Consider the following 19171-nt stretch of genomic DNA (forward strand, 5'->3'; position numbering starts at 1 on the left):
TAAGACCTCTGGTCCAAGACTCTGCCACTAGTGGAAACATCCTCTCCACACCCACTCAATCTAAGCCTTCCGAATGGAGCTGGAACCAGAGAGAATGGTGGCCGATTAGGAAAAGGGGAGATGCAACAAGACCATGGTACACCAGTCATTGAAAGTAGGCATGCAGGTGCAGCAGGCAGTGAAGAAAGCGAATGGTATGTTAGCATTCATAGCAAAAGGATTTGAGTATAGGAGCAAGGAGGTTCTACTGCAGTTGTACAGGGTCTTGGTGAGACCACACCTGGAGTATTGCGTACAGTTTTGGTCTCCTAATCTGAGGAAAGACATTCTTGCCATAGAGGGAGTACAGAGAAGGTTCACCAGACTGATTCCTGGGATGTCAGGACTTTCATATGAAGAAAGACTGGATAGACTCGGCTTGCACTTACTAGAATTTAGAAGATTGAGGGCGGACCTTATAGAAACTTACAAAATTCTTAAAGGGTTGGACAGGCTAGATGCAGGAAGATTGTTCCCGATGTTGGGGAAGTCCAGAACAAGAGGTCACAGTTTAAGGATAAAGGGGAAATCTTTTAGGACTGAGATGAGAAAAACATTTTTCACACAGAGAGTGGTGAATCTCTGGAATTCTCTGCCACAGAATGTAGTTGAGGCCAGTTAATTGGCTATATTTAAGAGGGAGTTAGATGTGGCCCTTGTGGCTAAAGGGATCAGGGGGTATGGAGAGAAGGCAGGTACAGGATACTGAGTTGGAAGATCAGCCATGATCATATTGAATTGCAGTGCAAGCTCGAAGGGGCAAATGGCCTACTCCTGCAGCTATTCTCTATGTCTATGTCTATGTCTATGTCTATGTTCATAAGTTCTAGGAGCAGAATTGGGCCATTGAGTCCATCAATTCTGCTCTGCCATTCAATCATGGCTGATCTATCTTTTGCTCTAAACACCATTCTCCTATGTTGCCTCAGGAAAACAGCCAACATAATCCAAGACTTGGGCAGCAAGGTGACACAGCGGTAGAGTTGCTGATTTACAGCACCAGAGACCCGGGTTCGATCCTGACTGCGGGTGCTGACTGTACGGCGTTTGCACGTTCACCCTGTGACCACATGGGTTTTCCCCGGGTGACAATAGACAATAGACAATAGATGCAGGAGTATATCATTCGGCCCTGCGAGCCAGCACCGCCATTCATGTGATCATGGCATGCTCTAGTTTCCTTCCACACTCCCAAAGACGTACAGGTTTGGCGGTTAATTAGCTTCAGTAAAAATTGTAAATTGTCCCTAGTGTGTGTAGGTAGGGATCGCTGGTTGGCATGGACTCGGCGGGCCGTCAGTCCTGTTTCCGCACCGTATCTCCAAACTAAGCAAACAAACATTAGTTACAGAAGCTTGAAATTGCACACCACCAGGAACAGTTTCTTCCCCTCTGTTATCAGGCTTCTGAACAGTCCTTCCACAAGCTAAGGCTCCTGTCCAATTCACCTCTTTCCCATTGCGGAAATTGGACATTGTTCTTGGGAGAGTTGAGCTGCAATGCTGGGAACAGTTTTCTGCACACTTTATCTTTCCTTTCACTATTGTCCTTGAGTTTTGCTTTGTTTGTATTTATGTATAGTTTTATCTGATGAAATTGGACTGATCAAACTCCCTCTTCTCCCCTCTCCCATCGGGCAAAACGTGTAGAAGTGTGAAAACGCACACCTCCAGATACAGGGACAGTTGCTATCCAACTGCTATCAGGCAACTGAACCGTCCTACCACAACCAGAGAGCAGTGCTGAATTACTATCTACCTCATTGGTGATGTTTGGACTATCTTTGATTGGACTTTACTGGCTTTACCTTGCATTAAACATTATTCCCTTTGTCATACAACTTGTACACTATGGACAGCTCGATTGTAATCATGCATTGTCTTTCCGCTAGCACGCAACAAAAGCTTTTCACTGTACATCGGTACATGTGAGAATAAGAAACCTAACCTGAAATGTCCAAATCCACCAAAATGTTAAAATCAATATATCTGAACGTCACCTCTTCAATCTTTAATTTAGTTTCGATACAAGATGGAAACAGGCCCTTCGGCCCACTTATTACATGCCTATCATCAACCACCCATTCACACTAGTTCTATGTTATCCCACATTCTCAACCACTATTCCCTTATCATGTATATGTGCACTGTGGATGGCTCGATTGTAATCATGTATTGTCTCTCCACTGTATGTATAGGGGGCGCTGTCCTGTGTGGTATGGCTGTCGTCTTTCATTCTTTTTTTCATTTTTTAGTGAGTTTTAGTGTTTTGTTTTTGAAGCTCTAGTCTTTTTTATGTGAGGGGTGGGGGGGAGGAAGGGGGAAACTACTTTTCAGGGTCCCTACCTGGTCGGAGAGACAGCTTTTCTCCAGGCTGCACTTTTCGGCTTTCTAGCGGGCCTGGAGCGGCGTTTCCTGTCGGAGACCGCCCAGAACCTCGGCTGCGGTGGCGGCACAGCGCTGGAGCGCTATCGCATCGCGGAGCGGGCGATGCCTTGCCCGGGTCGCCGCGCTGGAACTCCGGTGAGCTGAAGACCCCCGATGAAACATCGCGGAGCTGCGGGTCTGAGGAGCGGCGGCGCTGACTTTAACATCGGGGGCCTGGGATCTCTAGATGAGATCGTCAGTGGTGGAGCTCCATCCAGCGTGGCCTGTTGGCTTCGGAAGCCGCGGTCTCTGGTAAGGGAAGCGGCCGTTCCAGATGTCCCAAGCCGCTGAGAGGATTCTCCCGACGCCGGAGCACCATCACCCGGCGAGAACGGCCTGGAACATCGGGCCCCGTAGCGGCGTCTGTGGAGGCCTCAATAGGCCCGACTATAGGTGGACATGGGATGGGGACTGGACATTGTGCCTTCCGCCATAATGGGAACCATTGTGGGGGGATGTTTTTTATGTTTAAATCTCTAATTACTGTTATGTTTGTATTCTTTCTTAAGTGCTGCATTGGCAAGAAGCATTTCACGACACCTAGGTGTATGTGACCAATAAAATAACCTTTGAACCTTTGAACAGTCTGATTAGCACATAACACAAGCTTTTCTTTTACTGTACCTCGGTACACGTGACAATAAACTAAACTAAACTAAATCTAAATTCCCCAACCACAGGGTGCAATTTGACAGTGGCCGATTAACGGACAAATCCGCACGTCTTTGGGATGAAGGTGAAACCCGGAGCACCCGCAGTTAAGCTGCATGGTCACAGAGGGAATGAGCAAACTCCACATGGACAGCACCCGAGGTCAGGATCGAAGGCGGGTCTATGGCGCCGTGAGGCAGCAGCTCTACCAGCTGCGCCACTGTGCTGCCCAAATTTAGTAAGACAGTACTGAGTCCCTAAATCCAGAGCCTTCACATTTATTATCAACGAATGCAGCAGGATTCCGTTTTGTATAAAAATGTAGTCAGCATAGACAATAGACAATAGGTGCAGGAGTAGGCCACTTGGCCTTTCGATCCAGCACCGGCATTCAATGTGATCATGGCTGATCATCCACAATCAGTACCCGTATCAGTACCGTATACCAGTATCAATGCGTAGGAAGGTTTACACCGAAGATAGACACAAAATGCTGGAGTAACTCTGCAGGACAGGCAACATCTCTGATGAATATGGAATAAGAATCAGGAATAATTTCTGGAGACAAGGAATGGGTGACATTTCTGGTCTAGCATGAAGAAGGGTCTCAACCCATTCCTTCTCTTCAGAGATGCTGCCTGTCCCGCTGAATTACTCCAGCATTTTGTGTCTATACCTCTATCACACCAGCAACCCTAACTTGAGCAGTCATGGTAGCACATTGGTAGAGTTGCTGCCTTACAGCGAATGCAGCGTCGGAGACCCGGGTTCGATCCCTATCACGCGTGCTGTCTGTACGGAGTTTGTACGTTCTCCCCGTGACCTTCGTGTGTTTTCTCCGAGATCTTCAGTTTCCTCCCACATTCCAAAGACGCAGAAGTCTGTAGGTTAATTGGCTTGGTAAATGTAAAAATTGTCCCAAGTGGGTGTAGGATAGTGTTAATGTGCGGAGATCGCTGGTTGGGCATGTTTCCGTGCTGTATCTCTAAACTAAACTAAACTCGGCACCGAGACCAGCTTGTGCGTTGGCAGAATTTTAAACGCGTATTTTCCATTTCTATTTGCTCGGAAGTACAACTTGATTTGTCCATTTCACCGCAGGGATTTGTTATTGTGTATAATTGTCCTGTGGCTGTGGTGATGTCTATCGGCTGAGTTAATTGACTCCATTGAATAGTTGGCAATTCAATTATGCACTTCCCAATCAGTCGCTTATTTCAGCTGTGGATCAGCGATCGGTTTCTCTGCGTGACGCATTGGAATAGGGAAAGGCCCAGATAAAGTGAATGAAAGAGGATGTTTTGTACCTTTGCTGTATATTGTGGTTTGGAAACAGTTGGATTATTTTTTCCAATTGTCCACATTGAACTAAAATTTTCTTTGAGTTGTTTTTATACACACTGATTTTTTTTTTCCTCTCTCTCGTTTATCATATTATTTACAGTGTTCTGTGTTTACATATTGTGTTGTGCTGCAACAAGCAAGAATTTCACTGTTCTATCTGGGACACATGACAGTAAAGCACTCTTGACATCACGTCATCGGGAATATTTAAATATCTATTTCCAAGATCCTCGGAAACTGTTCAAACGCTGTTCAAAAGGCCACTGAGAATGGGGCCCCCCATAAATTGCCATGTGAGATTTAGTTGCAGACCACTCCATTATTTGCAGCCAGTGTGGCAGAGGAATGGAAGATTTGGGAGGCACGGCGGCACAGCAGTAGAGTTGCTGCCTTACAGCACCAGAGAACCGGGTTCATAAGTTCATGTTCAGAAGTGATAGGAGCAGAATTAGGCCATTTGGCCCATCACATCCACTCTGCCATTCTATCACTTCCTCCTAACCCCATTCTCCTGCCTTCTTCCCATAACCCCTGACACCCATAATAATCAAGAATCTATCTATCTATGCCTTAAAAGTATCCATTGACGGCCTCCACAGCCTTGTGAGGCAAAGAATTCCACAGTTTTGCCACCCTCAGACTCATCTCCTTCCTAAAGGACCATCCTTTAATTCTCAGGCTATGGCCTCTGGTCCTAGACTCTCCCACTAGTGGAGACATCCTCTCCACATGCACTCTGCTCAGGCCTGGAGTGAAATGGAGGATCTTCGGTTTCCTCCCACACTCCAAGGACAAGCAGGTTTGTAGGTTAATTGGCTTTGGTAAAGATTGTAAATTGCCACTCGTGTGTGTAGGAAAATGCTGGTTGGCATGGGCCCAGTGGTCGGAAGGGCTTGTTTCCACACTGTACCATTAAACTAAAACTAAAACTCTCCCACCTCTGCTTGGTGTCAAAACTGCCCGAGAGTGAGGGCAAGACACCTTGGAGTCCAATTATGCTGGTTTCACGTTCACTCACCAGAAACATCTGCCAGAAGCATGTGAGAGACAATGATATAAATAACAGACCTAATTGCACTCCGAGGAGTCCATCCCTCATCCACACTGCCCCCAGTGTTTCACAGGCCATACAGCTTGACACATCTTTCTCTTTAGACATACAGCCCCTTGTGTGCAGGTCAGTAGTAGAATCTCAGAGGCCATTCGGCCCAAATTGCCCATGCCGACCAAGATGCCCCAACTACACTGCATTTGGCCCAAATGCCTCTAACACTTTCCCTTCCATGAACCTGTCCAATTGTCTTTTCAATGTTGTTGTAGTGTTAAATCGGAAGTGTCAGTGATGCTGTTGAACATTGGGGACTATGAAGTGGCAACGTTACACTTTAGATTATAGGCGATAAGATACAGCATGGAAACAGGGGCCGCGCCGACCAGCGATCACCCTACACAGTAGCACTATCCTATCTCTGGCGCAACCCTACCGCTGCGCCACTGTGCCTCCCAAGAGGTGGAAATGATTCTTCACCGACCTTGTAATTGATCACAGATCCACCTACAGAAATATCAGATTGGACTGAAGTGGTCTCAGACTGAGGGAGTGGGAGTGACTTGTGGGAGTGATTAATGGGACATGACTTCAGAATTAAGGGACAGAAGTTTAGGGGTAATATGAGGGGGAACTTCTTTACGCAGAGAGTGGTGGCGGTGTGGAATGAGCTCCCAGTGGAAGTGGTGGAGGCAGGTTCATTGGTATCATTTAAAAATAAATTGGATAGGCATATGGATGAGAAGGGAATGGAGGGTTATGGTATGAGTGCAGGCAGGTGGGACTAAGGGGAAACAAATTTGTTTGGCATGGACTTGTAGGGCCGAGATGGCCTGTTTCCGTGCTGTAATTGTTATATGGTTATATGGTTATTAATGTTTATCAGTTAATGTATTGTCGCGTGTACCGAGATACAGTGAGAAGCTTTTGTTACGTGCTAACCAGCCAGCGGAAAGACAATACACGATTACAATCGAGCCGTCCATAGTGTATAGATACATGATAAGGGAATAATGTTTAGTGCAAGGTTAAGTCCGAGGTTCACCAGTGAGGTTCAGGACTGCTCTCTAGTTGGGGTAGGATGATTCAGTTGCCTGATAACAGCTGGGAAGAAACTGTCCCTTAATCTGGAGTTGTGTGTTTTTCACACTTCTATGCCTTTCGCCTGGCGAGAGAAGGGAGAAGAGGGGTGCGATCACCATCTCTATCTCACTAAACATGACTGGAGATCCCTGAGAGTGATGGGGGGAACATTCAAACACCGTACAGACACACCCATAGTCATAGTCTGGCACTGTGAGGCAGCAACTCTACCGCTGCACCACTGTTCCAGCCCATGTTTTTTGCACCGTTGTGGTCCAGTTTACCGGGAATAATAGATAATTTGTTGTTGCGTCCAATGTACCTCTAAAGCTGTAGCAAGTAAGATTTTCATCGTTCAGGTTCAAATCTTTAGTTTATTTTAGTTTAGAGGTACAGCTTGAAAACATGCCTTTCCAACTTGTCGGGTGTGCGATCCAACCAGTGATCCCTGCACACTGACACTATCCTACACACACACTAGGGACAATTTAACAATTTTCCCCCAAAGCCAATTAACCTACAAATCGGAACATCTTTGGAGTGTGGGAAGGAACTCACACAGTGATAACATCCAATCTCTGTACAGCCAGCACCCGTAGTCAGGATTGAACCCTGGTCTCTGGCACTGCGAGGCAACAACTCTACCGCTGTGCCACCGTGCCACCCATGATCTGTTTGGGTAAAATGAAGCATTTCACTGTACCTCGGTACACATGACAATAATAAAACCTAGACCTAAACCTGCACCTAAACTATGTACTACAACCCCGTGCACATACAGTAACCATCACACATACTTCTGGGCTCTTGTTGATAATAGAATTGGATTTTGACTAGTAGAGAATAATCCATGAAGATATGTCACAGCAGGGAGCTGGCCTGATCAGATCCGTATTAGCTTCTAGGAAATAATCGGATTCTGACATGCATTGAGCAACACAGCATGATACTTCACAAAGAGAATAGTTCCATGCTGCACTCAGCAAATAAATCCCCAGAATGATAAGCCTCGAGCCAGTAAGAAGAAATGTAAACACATTTGAAGCAGGTATCCTACTTCCATGAGCTTGAAAAATGTATCTATCTTTGATGCGCTCGTGCAGAGTTAGATCTGGAAAAATGAAGACCGTGGTCTTATTACAGTGTGGAACCTACTGCTCCAGCTGTTATAATGTTTAATTGAAACCGCGTTTAATGGAGTCGCTATTTCGATGATGTTGGATGTTGGCATGAATCAGAACATGCTGAAAATACTCAGCAGGTCTGACAGGATCGGGGATGGGCAGGGGGCGGTGGGGGGAGAGAGGAAACAATATTGACAGCAATTTTGTGTTTTATTACACATTTCTGGCATTTGCGGTATTTAAGATGCTGCTTTCGCTCGACCATATTGGTGCCAGGGAGGCACGGTGGCACAGCGGTAGAGTTGCGCCTTGCAGCGCCAGAGACCCAGGTTCGATCCTGACTGCGGGCGCTGCTGCATAGTACTTGCACATTCTCCCCGTGACCTGCGTGGGTTTTCTCTGGGTGCTTCGGTTTCCTCCCACACTCCAAAGACGTACAGGTTTGTGGGGTTCATTGGCTTCGGTAAAATTGTAAATTGTCCCTTGTGTGCGTAGGGTGGTGTTAGTGTGCGGGGATCGTAGGTCAGCACGGACCCGGTGGGCTGAAGGGCCTGTTTCCGCACTGTATCTCTGTGCCACTAATCTAAAACATTTCCTGTTTTTATACTTTTCAAGCTCCAAGATTGATATGGTGGAAGTCCTTGTACAAAAGGTATTGTGAGGTGATTCACAGAGAATAAAGCAGGCATTGTTCTGGAAAAAAAAAACATATTGGAAAGTTTACACAGGATCTCAATTTTATTTCTGAATAAGCAGTGCTACTCAGCCCAACTTAGAAACATAGAAACATAGAAAATAGCTGCAGGAGTAGGCCATTCGGCGCTTCGAGCCTGCACCGCCATTCAATATGATCATGGCTGATCACCCAACTCAGTATCCTGTACCTGCCTTCTCTCCATACCCCCTGATCCCTTTAGCCACAAGGGCCACATCTAACTCCCTCTTAAATATAGCCAATGAACTGGCCTCAACTACCTTCTGTGGCAGAGAATTCCAGAGATTCACCACTCTCCACTTATGTCCAGAGATTCACCACTTAACACAACTATCCATAAATAACCTCATCTACTGTACCTGTTGTTTACAGTGCAGACTCCTAAATATCGGCGAGACCAAACGCATACTGGGCGATCATTTCACAAATCATCCCTGCTCAGTCGCCTTAGGTCATAAGGTCATAAGTGATAGGAGCAGAATTGGGCCATTCAGCCCATCAAGTCTACACTGCCATTTAATCATGGCTGATCTATCTCTCGAGTTTTGACTTTGTTCTCCCATTTTACAATTCCGCGTACATTCCTTGCAAGGCTGCCGTGATTTTCATTGACTCCAAGTCTGCATGAATTTTATTTTTTTCCTCACATTGGTCAATGCTTGATTTGGTAATGGCAAGATTGCTCAGCTGCCCATTTTGAAGCTTTGCTGTTGGATTGTTTTAAAGTTAAAGGCTAATTCGAGAGTCTTTTTTTTTTTTTTCCGTTGCCTGCAAAATGGGTCTTTCACCTAACATGCTCTCAGCATTAGGACAATAAACAACAGGGGACTATAACAGAAGCAAGATTAATCAGAATAACCGAGGAGAAACGGGTCACAATATAGATCAGATCCTTTGAATCAACCCAATACAGTTTCCAAGAGTGCTCACATGATCCATGTCTCACGTGGCTGAACTTCAGTCATGAGCCAGACTATAATCTTTCATTTACCTATATCTGTAGGAACGGAACTGCAGATGCTCGTTTACACCAACGATGGGCACAAAATGCTGGAGTAACTCAATGGGACAGGCAGCATCTCTGGATTGAAGGAATGGGTGAGGTTTCAGGTCATAGAAACATCGAAAATAGGTGCAGGAGTAGGCCATTCGGCCCTTCGAGCCTGCACCGCCATTCAATATGATCATAGCTGATCATCCAACACAGTATCCCATACCTGCCTTCTCTCCATACCCTCTGATTCCTTTAGCCACAAGGGCCACATCTAACTCACTCTTAAATATAGCCAATGAACTGGCCTCAACTACCTTCTGTGGTAGAGAGTTCCACAGATTCACCATTCTCTGTGTGAAAAATGTTTTTCTCATCTCGGTCTTAAAGGATTTCCCCTCTATCCTTAAACTGTGACTCCTTGTCCAACATCGGGAACAACCTTCCTGCATCTAGCCTGTCCAACCTCTTAAGAATTTTGTAAGTTTCTATAAGATCCCCCCTCAATCTCCTAAATTCTAGCGAGTACAAGCCGAGTCTATCCAGTCGAGACCCTTTTTCATTTCTGAACTGAACGAATGGGTTGACGTTTCGAATTGACTGAAGAGTCTCGACCCATTCCTTCTCTCCAGAGTTGAAGCGGGTCATAGAGTTATAGAGTGATACAGTGTGGAAACAAGCCCTTCGGCCCAACTTGCCCATTTCGGCCAACATGTCCCAGCTACACTGGTCCCACCTGCCTGCTCTTGGTTCATATCCCACCAAACCTGTCATATCCATGTACCTACCACCCTCCACCCTCTGGTTACATTTTGTAGCCATCTTCTACGTCTCTTGTTTCTCTCTTCCTTGACTCTTGGTATGAAGAAGAGTCTCGATCTGAAAAGTCACCTCTACCTTTTCTCCAGTGATGCTGTCTGACGCTCTGAGTTATTCCAGATTTTTGTATCTCTCTTTAGTGTAAGCCAGCATCTGCAGTTCCTTCCTACACGGATAATCTTATTTTGGTTTTGAGCCATTATGTTATCTACTTTGAACACATGTACCAAGGGCAGTGCGGTGGCATTACAGTAGAGCTCTGTCCTTACAGTGCCAGAGACCCGGGTTCGATCCTGACTACGGGTGCTGTACATTCTCCCCATAACCTGCGTGGGTTTTCTCAGAGATCTACAGTTTCCTCCCACACTGCATAGACATACAAGTTTGTAGGGTAATTGGCTTTGTATGAATGTAAATTGTCCCTGGTGTGTGTAGAATAATGCTAGTGTGTGGGGATCGCTGGTTGGTGTGGACTCGTTGGGCTGAAATGTCTGTTTCCGCGATGTATCTCTCAACTAAACTAAACTAAACTAAACACGGGAGCAGGAATAGGCATGTGGGCCGATGAAACTACTGTGCTGTTCAATACGATATTGTCTGATCCTATCTTGGCATTGCTGCCAACTTCTTGCCCATTAACCACAAGTCTTGACACCCTTAACACTAAAATACATCTATTTTGCCTTTAAAAATGTCAACCTCTCACAAATCATGTACAAAATTACGAGAAGAAATGATCCGGTAGACGTACAGAGTCTCTTTATCCAGAGTTGGGATATCATGACCCACCCATCTTGTCCTCTGGTTCTCGATTCACCTACTCTGGGTGAAAGACTCAGTGCCTCTACCCAATCGATTCCTCTGATGATTTTGTGTTATGTCTTATGGTCTTATGGCATGTCCATATAGTTTGATCCTGCAAAACAATTACAATCATCTATAAATGAATGATTGATACTTTATTGGCACATGTGACAGGTCACAGTGATATTCCTTGTTTTGCCATACACAAGGTATGCAAAGAGTCGCCACATCAAGGGCGCAGACTAGGTTACAAAGTGTCCCAAGCCAGGTCCTCCTTTGTTCTCTTCCCTCCCACCCCCCACCCCCTTATGGCAGTTCCCCCCAAGCTGAATCCTTTGTTTTCCTCCTCTCCTCTCCTCTCCCCTCCCCTCCCCTCACCTCCCTCTCCTCCCCTCTCCTACAATCTCCTCTCAACGCATCACATCTCCTCTCCACTCTCCTCTCCCTCTCCTGTCCTCTCCTCTCCTCTCCTCTCCTCTTCCCTCCTCCTCTCCCCTCCTCTCCTCTCCTCCCCTCTCCCCTCCTCTCCTCTCCCCTCCTCTCCTCCTCTCCCCTCCCCTCCCCTCCCCTCCCTCCCCCCCCCCCCCCCCTCCCCTCCCCTCCCCTCCCCCACTCCCCCCCTCCCCTCTCCTCTCCACTCTCCCCTCTCCCCTCTCCTCTCCCTCTCCCCTCTCCCCCCTCCCCTTTCCCCTCCCCTCCCCTCGCCTCTCCTCTCCCTTCCTCTTCCTCTCCTCCTCTCCTCTCCTCTCCTCTCCTCTCCTCTCCTCTCCTCTCCTCTCCTCTCCTCTCCCTCTCCTCTCCTCTCCTCTCCTCTCCTCTCCTCTCCTCTCCTCTCCTCCCCTCTCCTCTCCTCTCCTCTCCTCCCCTCTCCTCTCCTCTCCTCTCCCCTCCCATCCCCTCCCCTCTCCTCCTCACAGGGGTTCCCCAATGCCGGGTCCTCCTTTGTAAATGAAATCCCATATAATTAAAGAAAGTGCATGAAAAATATTAACCATGCAACTGAACACACTCCATTCACTTGTAGCAATCTCAGCTGAGCCTAAGATCGTACCATTAGGAATCCGCATGCTTTTTTTCCCAAATCAATTAAAACCCATAGCTTTTCAATTAAACAAAACTGCAGGTGTTTCTCTAATGGCTCAATGTGAGAGTCATTCTGCACACTGGATGACAGTACTCATTGAGCTAATGTCTTATTACAGTCTCTCTTTCAGCAGAACCTTATTTTAATTTAGAAAGTGTTAACCATTAATTCAGAGGTTCTTGGCCAAATGTTAAATGCAAACTCTAGCTGTGGTAAAGGCAGCAGTTGGTAAATGAGTTCACAGTTTTCAAATTCTGCTGACTGACTTTAACTTTCTTCTCGAAGATAGACACACAAAATGCTGGAGTAACTCAGCGGGACAGGCAACATCTCTGAAGAGAAGGAATGGGTGACGTTTCTGGCCGAGTCCTTTCTTCAGACCTTTCTTCCCTCTTCTTTCCCCGACTAAATTAAGACCATGAATGAGTGTAAGCATTTAGAGTCATAGTATAGAATGTAGTATAGAAACATGTCCTTCGTCCCAAGTTGACTTCACATCAGTCTGAAGAAGGGTCTCGACCCGAAACGTCGCCTATAACTTCGCTCAATTGATGCTGCCTCACCCGCTGAGCACCCGGAGAAAATCCACGTCGGTCACGGGGAGAATGTACAAACACCGTACAGAGAGCACCCGTAGTCAGGATCGAACCCGTGTCCTTGGCGCTGTGAGGCAGCAACTCTACTGCTGCGCCACCGCATCACCCCACTGTCTTCATAAGGCAGAGCAACAAGTCTTTATCAACACCTGCTAAATGGCGTTTGTTTGAAGATTTCTCGTCTCGCTTAAATTCATTTGTGATTAATCTACTTCTGAAGATAACACTTAAAAAAAAAGCAAACGACACAATCATTTGAGTGAAGCAACAATTAGCACTTAAAAGGAGTCAACACTTATCCTCAAATTAATGGCAACGAGCAGCTCTCCATGACTATGAAACACTCTGAAAAGCTGCTTCAAAGAGCATTCTTTGCCACAATGAGGCTGATTTAGGGTCAAATTTGTGGTGAGAGACCTGAAGTATCAAAAGGCAGAAAACTCCGGTAGTTGTAATGGGAGCAAGCACTACTGAAAATGTATCCAATTATATCGCAAGCACATTCTGAATTAGCAATCTCGCATTTAAATATTGATGAGGTTCATTGATATTCTGCAGGGAGATTAAAATCATTGTAGACTATTGCTGATTGTTCACACACAGTTCGCCAGCGTTAGTGTTTGATCACAGGAGCATACAGTTTAGTTCAGTTTAGAGATACAGCACAGAAGCAGGTCCTTTCTCCCACCGTGTCCACACCGGCCAGCGATCCCCGCACACTAACACCATCCCACACTCACGAGGGACAATTTACACTTATACCAAGCCAATTAACCTATACGTCTTTGGAGGGTGGGAGGAAAGTGAAGATCTCGGGAAAAACCCACGCAGACCACGAGGAGAACGTACAAACTCCGTGCAGACAGCGCCCGTAGTCGGGATCTAACCCGGGTCACTGGCGCTGTGAGGCAGCAACTCTACCGCTGCGCCACCGTGCCACCCTTGGGGGTCTGGAATTCCTCATTTCGAAATATGGCCGAAAGCAGAGGTTTTCTTCACTTCAATAAATTGTGCAGGATACCAGGAAGCAATCCAATTTGCAATCCCTTGAAACACACTTCCCTAACAATGCGCAGTATGTTTGCATCTGTGAGGAGATATTTATCGACTGCAGTTCGTCATCCACTGATTGGCATTTTCAAGTGGCACAGACTTGTTTGCAGCTGCACACCTGGGGCAGGAGCTCGCTGCAGTATAAATGGTGAAAAACAATATCTTTCTGCTGCTGCGGAAGCAATTTCAACGGTTCAAGCTGGCGAAACCTTTGAGGCCGATTGGCTTTAGGCCTCTGACTAGAGCAGGATATTGATTATGCACAGACAGATAAGAGCTGGTCTTAGAAACGTAGAAACATAGACAATAGGTGCAGGAGTAGGCCGTTCGGCCCTTTGTGCCAGCACCGCCATTCAATATGATCATCCAGAATCAGTACCCCGTTCCTGCCTTCTCCCCATATCCCTTGATTCCATTAGCACTAAGAGCTTTATCCAACTCTCTGTTGAATACAAGATTGACACAGAGTGCTGAAGTAACTCTGGAAAAAATGTAGTCAGGGGGATAGTGGGACTCAATAGACATTAGACAATAGGTGCAGGAGTAGGCCATTCGGCCCTTCGAGCCAGCACCGCCATTCAATATGATCATGGTTGATCATCCACGTTCAGTACCCTGTTCCTGCCTTCTCCCCCTATCCCTTGATTCCATTAGTACTAAGGACTCCATCTAACTCTCCCTTGAATGCATCCAGTGAATTGGCCTTCATTGCCTTCTGTGGCAGAGAATTCTACAGATTCACAACTCTCTCTATCTTCATCTCAGTCCTAAATGGCCTACCCCTTAACCTTCAACCGTGACCCCTGGTTCTGGATTCCCCCAACATCGGGAACATTTTTCCTGCATCTAGCCTGTCCAATCTCTTAAGAATTTTATATGTTTCGATAAGGTGCCCTCTCATCGTTCTAAAATCCAGTGAATACAAGACCAGTCGACCCATTCTTTCATCATATGTCAGTCCCGCCATTCTGGGAATGAACCTGGTGAACCTACGCTGTACTCCCTCATTAGCACGAATGTCCTTCCCCAAATTAGTAGACAAAAACTGCACACAATACTCCAGGTGTTTCACCAATGCTCTGTACAACTGCAGTAGGACCTCCTTGCTCCTAAACTCAAATCCTCTCACTGTGAAGGTCAACATGCCATTAGCTTTCTTCACTGCCTGCTGTACCTGCATGCTTACTTGCAGCGACTGATGTACAAACAACACCCATGTCTCATAGCATACCCCCTTTTCATAAACTGACACCATTCAGATAATAATCTGCCTTCTTGTTTGTGCCACCAAAGTGGATAACTTCATATTTATCCACATTAAACTGCATCTGCCATGCATCTGCCCACACAGCGCCGTGATCGGACCTGTTCTTCTGTTGTTCTATGTTCACAAGTTATAGGAGTAGGATTAGGCCATTCGGCCCATCTAGTCTACTTTGCCATTAAATCATGTCTGATCTCTGCCTCCTATTTTCCTACCTCTTCCCCTAACCTTTGACACCCGTTCTGATCAAGAATTTGCCTATCTCACTGACCTGACATCCACAGCCATTTTCAATGAGTTCCACAGATCAACTACCCTCTGACTAAAGGATTTACTCCTCACCTCCTTTCTAAAAGAGCGCCCTTTGATTCTGAGGCTAAGACCTCTGGTCCTGGACTCTCCCACCGGTGAAAACATCCTTTCCACATCCACTCTATCCAGGCATTTCATGATTCTGTTAGTGTTTCAATGAAGCCAATGTTCTCTTGGTGATGAGCATTAATTTCCTACTTTAATGAATGGTGAAAGCAGGGATGATCAGTGAGTTCAGAAACAAGTTGTACAGGCATTCGAGGGAATAAGCATGCACTATCTCCATAGATACAGCAGGGAACGGCACTGACTGGATCACTCTGCAGCGTCGGCAAGGACTTGGAGTCATAGAATCATAGTGATACAGCATGGAAACAGGCACTTCAGCCTAACTTGTTCACACACCGACCAACATGTCCCAGCTACACTAGCCCCACCTGCCTGCATTTGGCCCATATCCTTCCAAACCTGTCCTATCCATGTACCTGTCTAACTGTTTCTTAAGTGTTGGGGCCGTCCCTGCCTCAACTACCTCCTCCGGCAGCTCGTTCCATACACCCACCACCCTTTGTGTGAAAATGTTAGCCCCTCAAACTCCTTGTAAAATCTCTTCCCCTTCATCTTGAACCTATGACTCAAGGGTTAAACCTTTACAAACCTGAGGTGTGCTACTGCAAGATCTTTGAGTGGATCATGTGCAGGCTTGGAGATAAGAGAACAAGCTGCTGACAGTGTACAGGAGAGCTTCTCTGCGGCATCAACCCAGAGCTGTAATGCATATTAAGAAAAGCTGCATTCCAAGCTCTGACCCCAGGGAATCAAAACTGTGCACACTTGCCCGCAGTCTGTAAACAAACAGCTTTCCTGCAACCCTCGTTTCATTTTCCACAGCTGACTTTCTTCTCCTGCTTCTTCAACCTCTCTGCATTCACCGCCACAATTCGGGAAGTCATGCGTAGGAAAGAACTGCAGATGCTGGTTTAAATCGAAGGTGGACACAAAACGCTGGAGTAACTCAGCGGGACAGGCAGCATCTCTGGTGGGAAGGAATGGGTGACGTTTCAGGTCGAGATCCTTCTACAGACTGAAGAAGCGTCTTGACCCGAGGCGTCACCCATTCCTTCTCTCCACAGATGTTGCCTGTCCCGCTGAGTTACGTCAGTGTTTTGTGTCTACCTTTAGTTGGGAGGTCATTTGTATAAGACATTGATGGGACCGCATTTCGAGTATTTTGTTCAGTTCAGGGCACCGTGTTACACTAAAGATGTTGTCAAGCTGGAAATTGCGCAGAAAATATTTGGGTCTGAAGAAGGGTCTGGACCCAAAACGTCACCTATTCCTTTTCTCCAAAGATGCTGTCCAAATGGAGAGGATGTCTCCAATGGTGGGAGTGTCTAAGACCAGAGGGCACAGCCTCAGAATAAAAGGACGTACCTTTAAAATGGTAATGAAGAGGAATTTCTTTAGTCAGAGGATGGTGAATCTGTGGCATTCATTGCTCTGTGATCTCTCTAAAATGTTATCATTCCTATACCTGTCCAAGTAGGTTTTAATTTATGTTATGGTACCTGCCTCAACTACCCCTTTGGGCTACCGCATCTACAGTATCCGCTATTCCAGGTGTCAACTTCTCTACATCGGTGAGACCAAGTGCAGGCTCGGCGATCGTTTTGCTGAACACCTCCGCTCAGTCCACCTTAACCTAGCTGATCACACGGTGGCCCAGCACTTCAACTCCCCCTCCCATTCCCAATCTGACCTTTCTGTCCTGGGCCTCCTCCATGTTCAGAGTGAGGCCCAGCGCAAATTGGAGGAACAGCACCGCATAGTTTGCTTTGGTAGTCTACACCCCAGCAGTATGAACAGTGACTTCTCTTACTTAGAAACATAGAAACATAGTTATTAGGTGCAGGAGTAAGCCATTCGGCCCTTCGAGCCTGCACCGCTATTCAATATGATCATGGCTGATCATCCAACTCAGTATCCCGTACCTGCCTTCTCTCCATACTCCCTGATCCCCTTAGCCACAAGGGCCACATCTAACTCCCTCTTAAATATAGCCAATGAACTGGCCTCAACTACCCTCTGTGGCAGAGAGTTCCAGAGATTCACCACTCTCTGTGTGAAAAAAGTTCTTCTCATCTCGGTTTTAAAGGATTTCCCCCTTATCCTTAAGCTGTGACCCCTTGTTCTGGACTTCCCTAACATCGGGAACAATCTTCCTGCATCTAGCCTGTCCAACCCCTTAAGAATTTTGTAAGTTTCTATAAGATCCCCTCTCAATCTCCTAAATTCTAGAGAGTATAAACCAAGTCTATCCAGTCTTTCTTCATAAGACAGTCCTGACATCGCAGGAATCAGTCTGGTGAACCGTCTCTGCACTCCCTCTATGGCAATAATGTCCTTCCTCAGATTTGGAGACCAAAACTGTACGCAATACTCCAGGTGTGGTCTCACCAAGACCCTGTACAACTGCAGTAGAACCTCCCTGCTCCTATACTCAAATCCTTTTGCAATGAAAGCTAACATACCATTCGCTTTCTTTACTGCCTGCTGCACCTGCATGCCTACCTTCAATGACTGGTGTACCATGACACCCAGGTCTCGCTGCATCTCCCCCTTTCCCAATCGGCCACCATTTAGATAATAGCCTGCTTTCCCGTTTTTGCCACCAAAATGGATAACCTCACATTTATCCACATTATACTGCATCTGCCAAACATTTGCCCACTCACCCAGCCTATCCAAGTCATCTTGCAGGGCTTCATATAGGCCTTGCTTTCCCTCCACATCCCCTTCCCCTTCCCAGTTCTTCCACCAGTCGTATTTTCTCTGCCTACATTCTATCTTTGTCCCACCCCCACCCCAGACATCAGTCTGAAGGAGGGTCTCGACCCGAAACGTCTCCCCATAGATGCTGCCTGACCCACTGAGTTATTCCAGCATTTTGTGTCCACCTACCTCTTCGGGCACTTCATTCCATGCACACACCTTCACCGATGAAGCTTTTAATGAGATAGAAAGTCATAGAGTCATACAGCATGAAAACAGGCCCTTCAGCCCAACTTGCCCAGACCGACCAACATGCCCAACTACACTAGTCGCAGCTGCCTGCATTTGTCCCGTATCCCTCCAAAACTATCCCATTCATACACCTGCCCAATGGATAGGTCTTGTTCTGTTAACATATTGGTTTGTGCGTGTGTTTGTGGTGTGAAGGGGAGCATCGATTTTTGATTACAAATTTAAAAAATGGAATAAAAATCATTAAATAATGTCAGTCAAAAAGGCAACCGACTTGAGACCTTCCTTTACAGATTTATTATCACCTCCATATGTCTCCACCTGTAAAAGGACCCATTAGTGTGGCACGGTGGTGCAGCGGTAGAATTGCTGCCTTGCAGCGCCAGAGACCCGGGTTCCATCCTGACTGCGGGTGCTGTCTTGAAGGGCTGAATGGCCTACTCCTGCACCTATTGTCTGGTGTCTATTGCTGTCTCTACGGAGTCTGCACATTCTCCCCTGGGACCTGCGTGGGTTTTCTCCGGGAGCTCTGGCTTCCTCCCACATTCTATTGACGTGCAGGTATGTTCGTTAATTGGCTTCGATAAAATTGTAAAGTGTCCCTGGTGTGTGTAATATAGTGCTAGCGTGTGAGTATCACTGGTCGGCGCGGACTCGATGGGCCGAAGGGCCTGTTTCCACGCTGTATCTCTAAACTAAACTTAGGAACACATTTCTAACAATAATGCCTTTGGCTTTGTGTGTACACACCTCTCAGCCATTGGAAGCTTTCCTGTGAAGATAGATACAAAATG

Source organism: Leucoraja erinacea, chromosome 5, assembly GCF_028641065.1.
Source record: "Leucoraja erinacea ecotype New England chromosome 5, Leri_hhj_1, whole genome shotgun sequence".
NCBI classification, from domain to species: domain Eukaryota; kingdom Metazoa; phylum Chordata; class Chondrichthyes; order Rajiformes; family Rajidae; genus Leucoraja; species Leucoraja erinaceus.